This window comes from Adiantum capillus-veneris, chromosome 25, assembly GCF_014529385.1.
Source record: "Adiantum capillus-veneris isolate H3 chromosome 25, ASM1452938v2, whole genome shotgun sequence".
Classification (NCBI taxonomy): Eukaryota; Viridiplantae; Streptophyta; class Polypodiopsida; order Polypodiales; family Pteridaceae; genus Adiantum; species Adiantum capillus-veneris.
Window position 1 is genome coordinate 55,323,133 of NC_140955.1, and position 15,774 is coordinate 55,338,906.

A 15,774-nucleotide genomic window follows, 5' to 3' on the forward strand; every position below is an offset into this window, starting at 1 on the left:
ACCTATAAATAGAGGCTCTTGCTCCTCACTTGGGCATCAAGCAAACCATCAAGCAATCAAGCGCTCAAGCAATCCCCATAATCAAGTCACTCTATCAAGCCATCACCCAACCTCCTAGCCATCTCCGTGAGAAAAACTTTCTCTCAATTTCAGCCCAACACATCTTGAGCTTGCTACTTCATGCCTCAAGCCTTCTATCTCCTCACTTGTAATACTCATACACTCTATGTAACCTTCTTTCATCAATAAAGACGTATTGTTGGTGGCTTGCAAACGGTGTTGGGACTACTATGCATCATCTACTTCGTCAAGTTGGCTACAATACCACAAAGTCTTGAGGTGTGCTTCACTTCTTTGGCTTGAGCTTGTGTGGGCCTTTGTGTGTTGGTTGTCTCTCTTATCTCTTTCCTCCATTGTTTGACTGCTTTCTGAGATTTCTTAGACGAATACCCCCTAATGGTGTAACTTTTCAACCCTTTCACTTTGTGAAACATATTAGAATTAACGTTTGTATTAGCCGTAAAATCCACTTCCAACAGAGAATTGTGTTACTCTTTGGGCCGGAAAGACTGCAAGAAATTCTTCTTTCTCCATGTCCTCTTATTTTGCCACTACTAGACTACTCTAATTCTTTCGATGTGCACATATTTATTCTCCTCTAGGGGTTGAGTCTTGCTTTCTTAATATTACTATGACCCAAGAAGACTTGTATACACGGCTCATTCCTATCGCTAGGCAAAATATCTACATCTTTGTAAGCACTAAGTTACAGTTTCAAAGAACCATTCGCAGTCTATTTGGAGCACAATGACTTGCTGTTATAAATGCATCAGTGAACCCTTTCATCTTACCTTTGATTAGATATGATCAAAGCCTTGATGTTTTTATCTTTGTCTTGTTTTGAGGGTTTCATGTGTGTGTATGTGTGTGTCTGCGTGTAAGATCCCAATGGATATACACAATGTATTTGCTACAAACACTTAGCTCGCTTTCATCTTACCTTTGATTAGATATGATCAAAGCCTTGATGTTTTTATCTTTGTACTATTTTGAGGGTTTCACGTGTGCGTATGTGTGTGTCTGCCTGTAAGGTCCCAATGGCTACACACAATGTATTTGCTACTAACACTAAGCTCGCTTAAGTGAAAAGCTTTACAGTCTCTCCACAAACCCTCACAGCTAGAGGCCCGGCGCCTTCCTGGCAAGACCGCCAACTCTTTGACACACCTTTCGGCGAACCCGACGCAAAGTTTGTCAGGGTGAGTTAGTGGGGATCTGTAAGCTACTTCAACCATGGGTGATCATCATCCGCAGCAGCAAGGTATGCCTTTTGTTCCCGCTACAATGCAAATGTTTCAAGCAATTGCCTTGTTTATGCAACAACAACATGCTACAGAAAGAAGAGAAGTGTCAGCAACAAAAGTTATTCAAGCAGTGGTGCACAAAATGGATCAGTTTAATGGGAAAGATGTGACAAAGTATCTTCGTGGCTATGTAATGGAGATGGAGTTGCATCGTGTGCCAGAAGATGAGATGCTCCAAAGCTTTGATCTTGTTGTGACTCCTGAGATTAGAGAGCATGTGAGAGGAATCAGGAATGAGCATGGAAGAAATTGGGAGGAGTTCAAGCTAGCGATGAAGGAGGAGTATTTCATGGAGGACTCTGAGAGTGTAACAAAGAGAACTTTCCTGGAGTGGGTAGCCAAGCCGAAGGAGGGGCTCTCTCCAACAGAGCTACTCAGGGAGTTTGAGCGACGATATGCTCAACTCACAAGGATAGAGAAGGCCACACTTGACTCAGAAAAGATAGAGCTCTTCTTACAAGCAACAGGAAAGGAGCTCCAGGAGCAATTGGAGCTACTTCTTGAGGACAAAGATGTTGATCAGGGACTGAAGACAGATTGGAACGAACTTGAAGCTGCTGTTCATTACTTGCCAAGCGCCAAAGGAGTGCACCATCTACCTCCACAGCTTCTGAAAAGATAGTAAAGCCTTCTTCCTTTATACTTCCAAAAGTTGATGACGCTGTAATAGATGAGCTTGTGAAAGGTATGAGGGATTTAAACGTAAAACTCACAAATCTTGAAGAAAAGGGGCAACCATTGGCACCATCCTCAAGGAAAAAAAAACAACCTAAAGAAGGTTTTGTTCATAGATGCATATGGTGTGACAGCATAGAGCATGGTAGGAGAGAATGTGACAGCTTCAGTGAAGCTTTGAGAAAAGATCTTGTCTTCTTCAAGGATGGGAAGATTCACTTAAGGGAGACAGGTTTACCCTTAAGGACTATCTTTGGGAAAGGAGGAATGCAGAGTCTGGTAGAGGATATGGCCACTACCCATGCCATCTCTGCATTTGAGGCATCTACTTATACAGTCAAGATTGAACCATTCAGGAGTTTTGAAGAAAATGGTAAGCTGTGGCCAAGTGCTATGGAGCTAGCAAGGAAAGGAAAGCTTACAAGAGAAGTCCTACATGAAGCAGGTGACTGTATTCGTCTAGAAACAGGATGGAATGACCCTGTGGACTCCTTGTCAGTGCATGCCTATATTGCAAAATGTCAAAACAATGAAGTTTTTGTGGAAGAAAAGCGCAGGCGAGAGAGTGGTGACGAAGGACCATAAAAAAGAATTACTAGAAGAAGCGTTACAATACCTCCTCGAGCGCCTACAACAAAGGAAGCACCCCCACCTGAAGTGACTATGGAAGAAAGTACAACTGGGAGGAAAAAGGAGTTATCAAAAGGTAAGCCTAAAACTTCAACTTATAAGTTACAGTCTGATATTGAGGCTGCTACAGACTTTAAGAAAGTTCTAGAAGAAAGAATTTTGAATAGAAAAATAGAGTTTAGCTTGGGAGAAGTCCTTGGCATAGCCAAGCGCGAGTTTCACGAGGAGATCATTGATATCATCAAGAGAAAGAGGCAAACTCTTGTTGACACCACTCGCCCGCAATCTGAAGGAGAAAGCTTAAAGACACAGGTAATACAGGTGGAAGACAAAGAGCATGATGAGGATGTCGTAGGGTGCTACCATTCTTCTGGAAGAACAAAGCAAGTACAATTTTCAAATGGAGATGAGGAGTACGAAGCCATTCCAAGAAGTCACTTTCCCAGGAATCATTAGGCAAGAGCTACGACAGAGACAATGGTCAAGGTGGGTGATCTTGAAGAGCCATTTGTTGCCTTAATTGACCATGGTTCAGAAATAAACATAATGTCAAAGAGTTTATTCAACAAGTGCAAATTACCAATGGACACAGATCATGGGTGGATGGTTAAGGTAGCAAATAATTCATCAGGTGAGTTATATGCAGCTTGTCCAAGTGTGAAAGTAACTATTGGAGATGTAAAGGAAGAGCAGAATTTCTTTGTACAGGACACATATTCTTATGATCTCATCCTTGGACAACCCTACATTGTAGGGGTTAGAATGGAAACAAAGGTAATGGATGATGGTTCTGCTTATGCTAGGATAAGAAGTAAAGATGGAAAATGTGCTGTTCAATTTCTCACTGTCTGTGTGAACCATGAAAGAAATCGTGACAGTCTCCGAGAGCGCCCATTACCCAGATCGAGCAAAGAGTTTTATGATCATCGAGAGAGAATGGGTTTTGGCCAGGTACCATTGTAGAGTGGGATTACGATGGTACAAAAAGGGAAAGGTTCTCACATAAGGAGGATTTCTGTACAGGTTTTACAGGTCTAACAGAATATGGATATGCCTCTTTTCTAAAATGTGAGAACTTGAGTCGAGGTTCCCGCAAACATATACATAGTCTACAAAAGGAGTGGAAAGAGCAGGTAACAATGAAAACATAACAAGTATGTTTGAGGAGTTTTCTTTTGTGGACACATTACAGGATCTGCAGTCTATAGTAGATTATCCTTCACATGACCAAAATGAGATAGTGAAAGTGTGCTCACTTGAAATGTACAATGTGATTGAGGCATTTCAAAAGGAACAGGAGGATAGAAAGCAAAAACATGAAGTAAAGGTGGACACCAAGTACAAGACTGTGGCAAAGAAGGTAAAACCAGTGGCACTTCCTTTGCCAAAGGACTGCAAGGAAAAGCTAGAACAGGCTTCTTTGCAACCTAGTCTCAGAAATCCAAAAGGGATTGGACACAGGTTTACAAAGGAGTCTCTAAAGCAATTGAAGATTGGGGATGAGGACTCCTTGACACAGGTTGAAAGGGAATGTTTTGAAGAGATGCTCTAAACATGGAAAAGCATTTGCATTTGAGCCACATGAGATAGGATGTATAGATCCTACCATTGTTGCTCCTATGGTGATCTTTACCATCCCTCATGTACCTTGGAACTTACGGCCAATACCAGTTCCAAAGGCTCACTTACCAAAGTTAATTGAGCTGCTAAAATGAGAAGATCAAGATGGGTATTTTGGAGCCTTCATGTGCTCCATACTCAAACAGGTGGTTCACAGTACCAAAGAAGAATGGAGCTTTGCGCTTCATCCAAGATATGTAGCCGGTCAACAAAGTCACAATTAGGAATATGGGTACAGGGCCAATTGTGGATGAGTTTGCAGAAGCATTTGCAGGAAGGACAATATATTCTATTGGAGATTTGTACTCCGGATATGATCAGTTCCAACTAGCAATGGAAAGCAGGGATCTGACTACCATGAGGACACCTTTGGGTTTGGTAAGGATGTGTACCTTACCACAGGGAGCAACCAATTCGGTTGCACATATGATGAACGGTATGAATAGGGTCTTACGTGAATTTATTCCCCAAGTAATTATGCCTTTTCTTGATGATGTTCCTATCAAAGGATGTGAAGAAAGTAATAAAGATGAAGCTTTGGATTCTAAGGGGTGCCGCAACTTTGTGGCACAACACATAAATGATTGTGACAAGATTCTATCCAGACTGGAAGAGGTGAACCTTACCCTCTCAGGACAGAAGTCTGTGTTTGGAGTAAAAGAGGTGTTGATTGTTGGGCACATGTGTGGCCCCAATGGGAGACGACCTTGTCCAGCAAAAATTGATGCAATTCAAAAGATGAAGGAGGTATGCATATATGTGAGTGAAGTTCGCAGATTTCTTGGTGCATGTGTGTTTTATGTTATATGGATTCCACATTATGCACATGTAGCAGATCCTTTGTATCAGTTTTGTTAAGGAAAAACCAAAAGTTTCATTGGGGAACGCACAAGCAACGGATATGAGAAAGCTAAAGGATTTGCTACAACAAGCACCGACTTTAAGAAAGGTAAACTATGAGTGTGGAAAGCCAGTAATAGTGACAGTGGATATGAGTTCGGCAGGAATTGGATGGGCAATAGGGCAGGATGACGAAGAGGGAGATAGGTATGTGGTAAGGTTTGGAGCCAAGGTTCTAAGTACTCGACAAAGGAACTACCCACAGACAAAACGGGAGTTGTGGGGCATGGTTACAACACTAAGGTGTGAAAAGGAGTACTTGATTGGAGCATATGTGGTTGTGGAAAGAGATTGTCTGCCACTCCTTGGAATGATTACAAGCTGCTGAACACCAGACATTGCCATGCTAAGATGGATTGCCTACATTAAGTCCTTAAATCCTGAGTTCAAGCATATTGCAGGAAAAGACAACCCCGTAGTAGCGGATATGCTATCAAGGGCAAGTTATGAGGATGAGCAAGACATGGTAGATGATAGTGAAGATGTACGCACAAAGTTCTACTCCATTAATCATGTTGAGCATAATGATGTTGGCACACCTAGTGCACTTGAGTTGTTTTTAGAAGATGGGTATGAAGGAGATTGGTTGCTCATTGGTCGTTAGTTGAGTACTTTAACAAAACAGGGTGACTGGTCTGAGCATGAGTTTAAGAGGATACGCAGAAAAGCACATGGGTACTTTCTACAGGATGGTTACTTATGGAAACATCCAAAACAGAAGGGTGCTATACCGGAAAGGGTAGTATGTAACAAACAGAGTCAGGTAAAGCTCATGCAGGAGTTTCATGGGAACCTATGGGCTGGACACCGTGGTGTGTGGGCAACCTTTTCAAAGCTAAAGGAAAGGTATTGGTGGAAAGGTATGTACAAGGATGTATCCCACTTTGTGGAATCATGTGTAGCATGTCAAATGTATTCAAATGTCTGACATCGTGATGGATTGCACCCTACATATCCACTAGCCATGCACTATAAATGGGTTGTGGATCTAGTCACCATGCCTTTAGGACTCTGGCAGATGAGGTACTTGGTTCGTGCAAGAGAAGACTTGACTAATCAAGTTGAAGGGCGAGCTTTAAGGACAAAGACTACAGAGGCAGTATGTAAATTTCTCCTTGAGGATGTAATTTGCCGCTATGGTTAACTGCAGACAGAGGAGAGCTGGATGCCAAGGAAGCAAGGGAATTCTTTTCCAGGATAGGAATCAAGCTTTCCCTTACCATTGCTTACAATCCGGAAGGCAATGGGAAAAGTGAAAGAGGGCATCTGCCAATCATCAAAGCCTTGGCTAAATCTTGTGAAGGGAGAATTAGTGAGTGGCCAAAACTATTGCCATATGCTCTATGGGCTGATCGCACGACACACAGCTCAGTAACTGGCTACATGCCTGCAGAATTGATGTATGGTCAAAAGCCTGTAATGCCCATTGAAGAGACCATTCCCACATGGAATGTGCTACCTTGGCAAGATGGGCTTAACAGAGAAGAGCTCCTTGCCTTGCGTATAAGACAACTAGAAAGAAGGCCTGAAGACATTGAGTTTGCAAAAGAAAGATTGAAGAATTCTAGATTGAAAAGCAAGGACTACTTTGATAGACGACACAGGCTAAGAAGGAAGGTAATTAAGCAAGGAGATTGGGTTTTAGTGTATGACAGTAGTCTTGATAATTAGCATACTGTCATGCGAAAGGTTTCAAAAAGATGGTTTGGACCGTATATAGTCAAGTACGTACATGACAATGCCACTTACACCCAGGCTGAATTGGATGGAACAGAGATAAAGATGTCCATTGCAGGAAAGAGAATCAAGGTATTCAAAAGAAGAGAGGATAGTCATCCGACTGATCAAGTAAGCGACAATGAAGGTTTGGAATCACCAAGTGAAGATGAAATAGAAGAAACTCCAAGAGAGTCGAACCTGCAAACATTGGTTGTGGCACATACCGAAGGATGTGCAGGTTTAGAGGGGGTGGATGTCGTGCCGTGGCACGTGCATGGTGGGAACGGAAGCTAAGCCCTACAATATTATGGATTTTATGTGTATACCTTAAGTATGCATAAGTATATCCATTTTCTACTTAGCATGCAAAAAGCTAGTCGAAGTCTGATGTGTCACTCTTGTTGGGAATGGGCTTCGATCCTGGGCTTCTTTGTGAACGTCTTCTTGGAGCCATGATGAAATGAGCCTATAAAACTTACCTCCTATCTACTAGGCATCCTAGGTGGCATATGACATGTATAGCATGGCCAAAAGTGGCCTTAGTCATAGTATACCCCATGAGGTGTCATTCTACACATAATAGGTGCACTTTGGAGTGATTATGGACCTAGAAACATTCCTTAGAAAAGTGGTTACGAGTTTGTTTGATGTCATCCATGATGTATGCCAAGCTCTCTCTCAATTTTTTAGAAAGCTACTCTTGGAGGCTTATGGCGGCAAGGAGAAGATATTTGGAGAAAAATCTAGAAGAACCTCTAGATAATTCTTAAAGAGAAAGATCTAGAAGAACCTCTAGATATTTTTTGAAGAGAAAGATCTAAAAGAATCTCTAGATATTTCTTGAAGAGAAAGATCTAGAAACTTTGAAGATAATTTCAAGATATTTTTGAAAAGGGAGACACTTGTCACACAAATCCCTTAGATATTTCTAAGCAAATATCTTCTTCAAGAGGCAAACCCTCACCTATAAATAGAGGCTCTTGCTCCTCACTTGGGCATCAAGCAAACCATCAAGCAATCAAGCGCTCAAGCAATCCCCATAATCAAGCCACTCTATCAAGCCATCACCCAACCTCCTAGCCATCTCCATGAGAAAAACTTTCTCTCAATTTCAGCCCAACACATCTTGAGCTTTCTACTTCATGCCTCAAGCCTTCTATCTCCTCACTTGTAATACTCATACACTCTATGTAACCTTCTTTCATCAATAAAGACGCATTGTTGGTGGCTTGCAAACGGTGTTGGGACTACTATGCATCATCTACTTCGTCAAGTTGGCTACAATACCACAAAGTCTTGAGGTGTGCTTCACTTCTTTGGCTTGAGCTTGTGTGGGTCTTTGTGTGTTGGTTGTCTCTCTTATCTCTTTCCTCCATTGTTTGACTGCTTTCTGAGATTTCTTAGACGAATAACCCCAATGGTGTAACTTTTCAACCCTTTCACTTTGTGAAACATATTAGAATTAACGTTTGTATTAGTCGTAAAATCCACTTCCAACAGAGAATTGTGTTACTCTTTGGGCCGGAAAGACTGCAAGAAATTCTTCTTTCTCCATGTCCTCTTATTTTGCCACTACTAGACTACTCTAATTCTTTCGATGTGCACATATTTATTCTCCTCTAGGGGTTGAGTCTTGCTTTCTTAATATTACTATGACCCAAGAAGACTTGTATACACGGCTCATTCCTATCGCTAGGCAAAATATCTACATCTTTGTAAGCACTAAGTTACAGTTTCAAAGAACCATTCGCAGTCTATTTGGAGCACAACGACTTGCTGTTATAAATGCATCAGTGAACCCTTTCATCATACCTTTGATTAGATATGATCAAAGCCTTGATGTTTTTATCTTTGTCTTGTTTTTTAGGGTTTCATGTGTGCGTATGTGTGTGTCTGCGTGTAAGATCCCAATGGCTACACACAATGTATTTGCTACAAACACTAAGCTCGCTTAAGTGAAAAGCTTCACAATCTCCCCACAAACCCTCACAGCTAGAGGCCCGACGCCTTCCTAACCGCCAACTCTTTGACAACGTGCTCTTAAAACCAAACATGGATGTATCCATTGCCTCTACGAGTGCTTGTCTACCTACACCCACTCCTCTATCACACTTTATGCTCTTCTTTGAGGATACCAAATACAAGGGAAAGGTTGAGCTAAACACACTTATCACTCTTCTCCCCAACCTTGTCGCCACAATTGAGTTCCACAATGACACATTTCTAGAGATTATGATATTCATGGAGGAGAACATCGTAAAATTTGTCGTTGCTATCCCACCACATGCAAGTATCTGGGTGCCTTGCAACCTCTTATGTACATCCACAAGGCAATCACCCATTCACAATGCAGCTGAGAGAGATTCAAGAAATTTCCACTCATGCATGGCATTTCCTTGTTGACGACTAGGTTGCAAAGGTGTTGGCACTAAAGAAGCACAAATTGAATGTGGAAAATTTCTCTTGAATTTCCACCATCTTCCTTATCAGAGAGGAACTCGATTCGGAAGAAGCGAGATTACCACACCTACAAATTGGCACCTTAGTCAAGGATGACACAGAGCCGTAGGATGTCCCCATGAATCTTGCTATTTAGGGCCATGCACTTTTGCTAGAGTACCCCAAGGGAGGTGGTGCAAAGATCACTAGCTATGGATACCACTAGCGCTTCTCCAAAGGACGTGCCTCTGTCGGACGAGGCCATCTCAAAAGTAAAGATAGTGGTGGATGGGGAGGAGTTTATTTTTTTGCATGGCTTAGAGAAGAATTTTGGATTGCACATGGATGAGTGCCTAAGTGTGCTATGCACCAGCATTAAGTTTCCCCTTGAATCCACTCTAGATGCCCTTGACACCAAGCTCCTACCCTTTAGCGACTCCATCAATGACACTATTGCACTTGTTTGTGAGAAGTTTTTAGTAATAGAGAAATTGAATGTGGCACACACATCCTAGTAAAAGAGAAATTGGATGTGGCAAAGGAGGATTTTCAAGCTACACTATCCAAGGTTGTGACTGGGAGGAAGCCTATGCCATTGCACTCCCTATCGTTTGATGAGCCCAAGATTGTGGATACGGCCAAGTTATGCATTGAATTAAATACTAAGGAGAATAGGAGGATTCAGACAACGAGCACAAGGTAAAACATTGAGTTGTGTTTGCCTTTTGTTCTTAGGTTAAGTTTTATTCTCTAGCCCATGCTTGATTTATGGTAGAATTGTTTGGAGATTTACAAGTTTGCACCGTGGATGGGTGGCAATCGACAACCTTTGGACCACAATCCTCCTTTGCATACTACATTGGACAACAACCCCCTTGTGATGTCTCCATTTTACACAATGATTTTCCTCTCTCAGGTCACTTCATGACATGTTCATTGAAGGTTTTGAGTAAGGTCTTGTGCCTTAACACCATTACCCAAACTGCCCCTGTCGTGTTCCTAGTGCATAGAATCCTATAATCTACTACATTGGGGACCAGCTTTCGTGGCAAGGCTCTAACCTAAATAGGGATCCATACCCCTCTATTGGGTCTACAAAACCTGAGAAAATAGCACATTCTATACTGCTCAATGAGTTTCACAATACCCAAGACAGAAAGAAACAAATGGTGAAGAGAATTTTGGACATACACTATGAATGATGTAACTTCCCACCTTTGGAGTATTAATGAAATCTATTGAGTAACCCCTCTATCTTGTGCATTGTGTATTTATGTTCTAAAATATTCCAAGTGTGGGAAAATTATGAATTGTCATCTAAAAAATTACTCAAATTTTGTTTTGCAAAATCTACAGATTCGAACCGATGTCGGGGGGGGGGGGGGGACACATTAATTTCTTCAAATTCCATGCCCTTTTGATCTCCTAAGGGGTAGAGGAGGTGGCTTTGAGACAAGAAAAGGGTGGCCGCAAGGACGCACAAATCAGCCAACAAACAAGCCTTGTGGTCAATCTTTTCACCCAAGTGTGTGCTACGTCTAGGGGTAAGCAGCCACGTATTAGCTTTGTACTTCTATCATGAAGTAGGCTACAAAGGGATTAGCAACCCTTAATTGAACTCCTACCTTGCTTCACTGTCTTACACCACCTCATATACACTTCACCATACCACCGTTTTGTGTGTGGAAGAGGCCTCCTTTTATAGGCCAAATGGGCTACCCTCTCTCATGAGAGACGGCCGTGTGTAGCCACCCTTGTGCAAACAAGTTCAAGTAGAACTCTCCCATGTGCCCATGTGTAGCCATCCTTAGGTAGACAAAACCGCCTCAAACTTGGCCACCGACCAATCGGCTATTATCGGCCATTGATTGGCCATTTTCCAATCACTTTTTGGCTGTTGTTCGATGCCACTGTTTTGGCAAAAAGAAATATTTCAACGAATATGAATTTTTGGATTTTTGGCAAGTGATTTTTCTCATGCAGGACAGATTCTCCTCATATTGGGGGCTTTACAAATGTGCTTTTTTGGGAATAAAAATTAGAAGGGGTGAATCGGGCTCCATACTTAACAATCTCCCACTTGGAGACTGATATCCACACCAAACATGTGACTGCTTTCCATTCTAGCTTCATATCCTTGAATTCCATTTGAAGATGAGAAGAAGCTCAACTTCTCCATGTTAGCCACCTTTGTTAACATGTTTGCAGGATTCTTGCTTGTGTGCACCTTTTCAAGCTTTAGCTGTCCTTCTTTCAAAAGAGTACGTATGAAGTGATATCTCACCTCTATATGCTTTGTCCTTGAGTGAAAGGCTGAATTCTTTGCAAGATGAATAGTGCTTTGACTATCACTATACAAGACACAGTTGTCTTGTTTGTATCCAAGCTCCTCCAAGAATTTGTAAAACCACAAGATCTCTTTGCTGGCTCTTCATTAGAGCTATATATTCCACTTCCATAATAGAAAGTGAGACCACTTTTAGTAGCTTTGAAGCCCAACTTAATACTGTGCCTCCAATCATGAAGATGTAGCCAGTAGTGCTCCTTCGAGTGTCTTTGTCACCTGCCATATCTGCATCAGCATGCCCTTGCAAGAAAATGTCAGTGCCTCCAAAACACAAAGCATTTTTTTTGTCCCTTTAAGATACCTTAGTATCCACTTCACAACTTGCCAATGCTCTTTACCTAGATTATCCATTAATCTACTCACAACTCCCACTACATGTGTGATATCTAGTCTTATCCACACCATAGCATACATTAGAGAACCTACCGTTGCAACATTGGAACTCTAGACATAAAAACTATATCCTCTTGTGTCTTTAGACACATATTCTTGGTTAATTTAAAGTGACTAGGGAAAGGCGTAGAAATTGGTTTTGCATCTTGCATCACAATTATTTATAGTACCTTCTTGATGTAATCCTCTTGAGATAGCTTTAGTGCCTTCTTCATCCTGTCCCTTGATATTTTCAGACAAATTATCCGCGTTGCAGCACCTAAATCTCTCATTAGAAAATATTTGGACTCCTCCTCTTTCAGGTCTCTGATGTCCTGCTTGTTAGCATTTGCAATCATCATGTCATCAACATACAACATTAGGATGATAAATTTTCCATCTCCCAAATTCTTTGACAATGCAAGTCCTCTACAATATTTCACCAACTTGAAGCACTGTAAGAGCTCCTTATGATCGGTGTAGATAACTTGCTTCCTAAATTTTTCATTTCATTATTCTTGTATTCCGTTTGTTGACTTGCCATTTTCTAATGGAGATTTTTCGTTTCCCTTGAAGGTAAGAGTCAAACAAAAGCATGGAGTGTGAAAGATGGAGTTGATGGGTTCTTCAAGGAACAAATGTAGCATATGTGACATCAAAAGATGTCACAATAGCTTTCACATTTCCAAGAAGGGTTTTTTGATGTAGAAGCTTCTCCACTCATACCTTACTGTGCTTAGTCCGTGAGTGTCTTTTAGACTTCCTCCTTAACTTTGCCAGACATAAAATACAGAGACTTCAACTCTTACTATACCCACATGAGTGACACAACATAAATATGTTCAACTCTTCTAGCTTGAGCAATACCTAGAATAGCTACGACTCTTAAACCACATTACTTGAAGCTTTTGGACTAACGCCTCACTCATTTAGTGGATTAGCTCCCTGACTCTGACTTTTATGCCAGGTATTTTGAATGGAGACTTGGACGTACTTGTTCAAGGCCAGAAACCCAATTCCATAGGTTCTTGAGATTTATGTCAGTCTTTCATTGTGTTGGTCTTTGAAGCCACCAATTTGTCCAATAGGTTGGGATACTTTTGTTCCTTTTGATTTGTTTCTTGTATCTTGATACTGATTGTGAAACGAGTTCCATGATTGTAGTAGGGACTGATAGAGCCTTTGATTTATCTCCCATGAAAAGCGGTTGTTGATGTGTGTGGGCCCCTCTGTGATTGTGGACATACCTGTTCAAGGCCAAAAACCCAATTCCACTGTAGGTTCTTGAGATTTAGGCCAGTCTTTCATTGTGTTGGTGTTTGGATGCCACCATTTTGTTCAATAGGGAATACCTTTGCTCCTTTGGACTTGTTTCTTGTATCATGATACTGATTTGTGAAACGAGTTCCATGATTATAGTAGGGACTGATAGAGCCTTTGATTTATCTCCCATGAGAAGCGATTGTTGATGTGTGTGGGTCCTCTGTGATTGAGTTTCCAATAGCAACTTTGGAACCCACCTTGATTTTTATCCCTGTGTGATCGTCATTTGCATTCGCCCCTTTTGCTCGATGACTTGATGGACGTTAGGCTTTGGTATCCATATCTGGCTATTAACATTGTAAAATCCTTGCTTCTGTAGTAGAAGACACGGTGTCCATCTAGAGGTTGTAGCATCCTTGATTGTGATTGGCTTCTATCGGCTCTTGGTTGTGATTGCTTGCCTTTGGGTAGAGCCTTGTGCTACATGATTGGTCCTAGTTGTTCCAAGTTGAACTACCATATTTGAGTGTTACCTTCATAGAATCCTTGTGCCTCAAGTAGCTTGACCAAAATCATCCGCTACTTCATTGTCATTGTTGGGTAGCTTGGTAGGCATCTGACTTTGATACCCTTACTTGTCACATTGGTTGGGTCTTTGAAAGTCTTTTTTTTTGTCTTTTGCAACTATTTTTTCTCTTGGTTGAGGTGTTTGTCTTTCATTTATAGCTCATATTTAATTTTGTAGAACTTTTTTCTTGAGGCGAGTAGGTCTAGGCTATTACACTAGGTTTTTTAGCCCAAACATTGGTATTTCCACAAAATAGCATTGAGTAGTGATTGACTCACTTGATGCTACCCACCCTATTACCTTTAGTTACTGAAATTGAGCTTGTGATTGGTGTATCCAAACTAGATATTTGACTTTGATGTGATCTTTGGATACAAATACTTGGTTGATTCTCTTCAACTTCTTTTGGAGGCTTCATTGTGATGGAAAATTTGGTTGATAAACTTTTTGCTTCGGTTTTCATTGCATTGTTGATGGTTTGGCTTTTGATGTAGAGGATGGGTATGAAATTTGATGGAGACTCATTGAAGGTAAAGTTGACTTGAAAGGTTGATATGCTCGAGTGTTTGCTTTGGCTTTACCTTTTTCTATGATGGTTGGTTGCTTCTTTTTTGCATGGAGTGGAGATGCTTTTGGAACCATTTTTGTTGTTGTAGAAAGAAGATATTCACTCATATTTTTCGTAGGACCAGACTCTTGTTGATGGATTGGGAGTCTATTATGTATAAGGTGTCCTTGAACTCCTCAATACTCAACTCTAGTATGGCTTCTGCCACTCCAAAGCTAGGAATTGGCATTTTAGAACCGGTTTACACTATTTTTGCTAGCTCCTTGATTGGTGGCTTTTGCATCATCATCCACATGCCATTAGATATTAGATTCCTTGTTGCATAAGGATCAATCACAAATGAACATGTAATTTTGAGTCCCGTTCCTCTACATACACTGAATTTGATCAACATAGGAGACAATCAATCTTCTACCTTAACCTTGTTCTTCTCTTGATTTGGAGTTTGTTGAGCATCTGATGTGGACCTTGGAAATGTTGCTTCTTCATTTGCTCTCAGTCGTGTTGTTTATGGTGTCGGCTTCTTTAAACAACTTTTGTCAATTCTTTACGTATGTCAATAATTAAATTTTATTGTGGCTACCTCGCTTCTTTTGTTTATGCTTTTGCACCACAGTTCATGACATTGTTTGTCTCACCTATTTTGCTTTCATACTCACAATTTTTATTAGCTTCATTCAACACCTCTATCATAAAATAGGGAGCTATGTCATAGCCATCCTCATCACAAAACGTTGTAGGTGTTATTTTTTGTTTCCACACACATCTAGAATAGCCAGTATTTGTCCCTACCAACAGGTTCAAATAAATATTCTAGGAATGGTTCTCGAATGTAGTCCCCATCTTCTAATGATCTCTCTAGGATGTTGTCTTCTTTCATCAGATTCGCACACTTGGATGCTCCGCTATGTGTTTTTCTTGGCAACCATGCAAGTATTTGCTTTCCATGGACCATTGTTGAATCAAATTCCTCCAGAGGAATGAGATTAACATCTCTATAGCTGTGGTCTTTCATGCTGATCCGCGTTGTAACATCCTTGTGCCGCAAGTAGAGGTGGTAGTAGCCCCAATCCTGCACCGTCTTAAGTTGATGCATGCACGGTCGCCCCAAAATGACATCAAAGTTGTTGCTCTTTCCAAAATCCACTATGGGCCGGAAAAGTACTCTCGCTTTGTGTGATTGCCAGTTGCTTGAAGGCAAAAGACCAAAAACCTAAAAAAGTGTTTAATGTAGTGTGGAAAGGATGATAGATTAAACGACACTGACGATAGATTTGCTTCAGAGCAGCGAATAGAGGCCAAGTTGGGG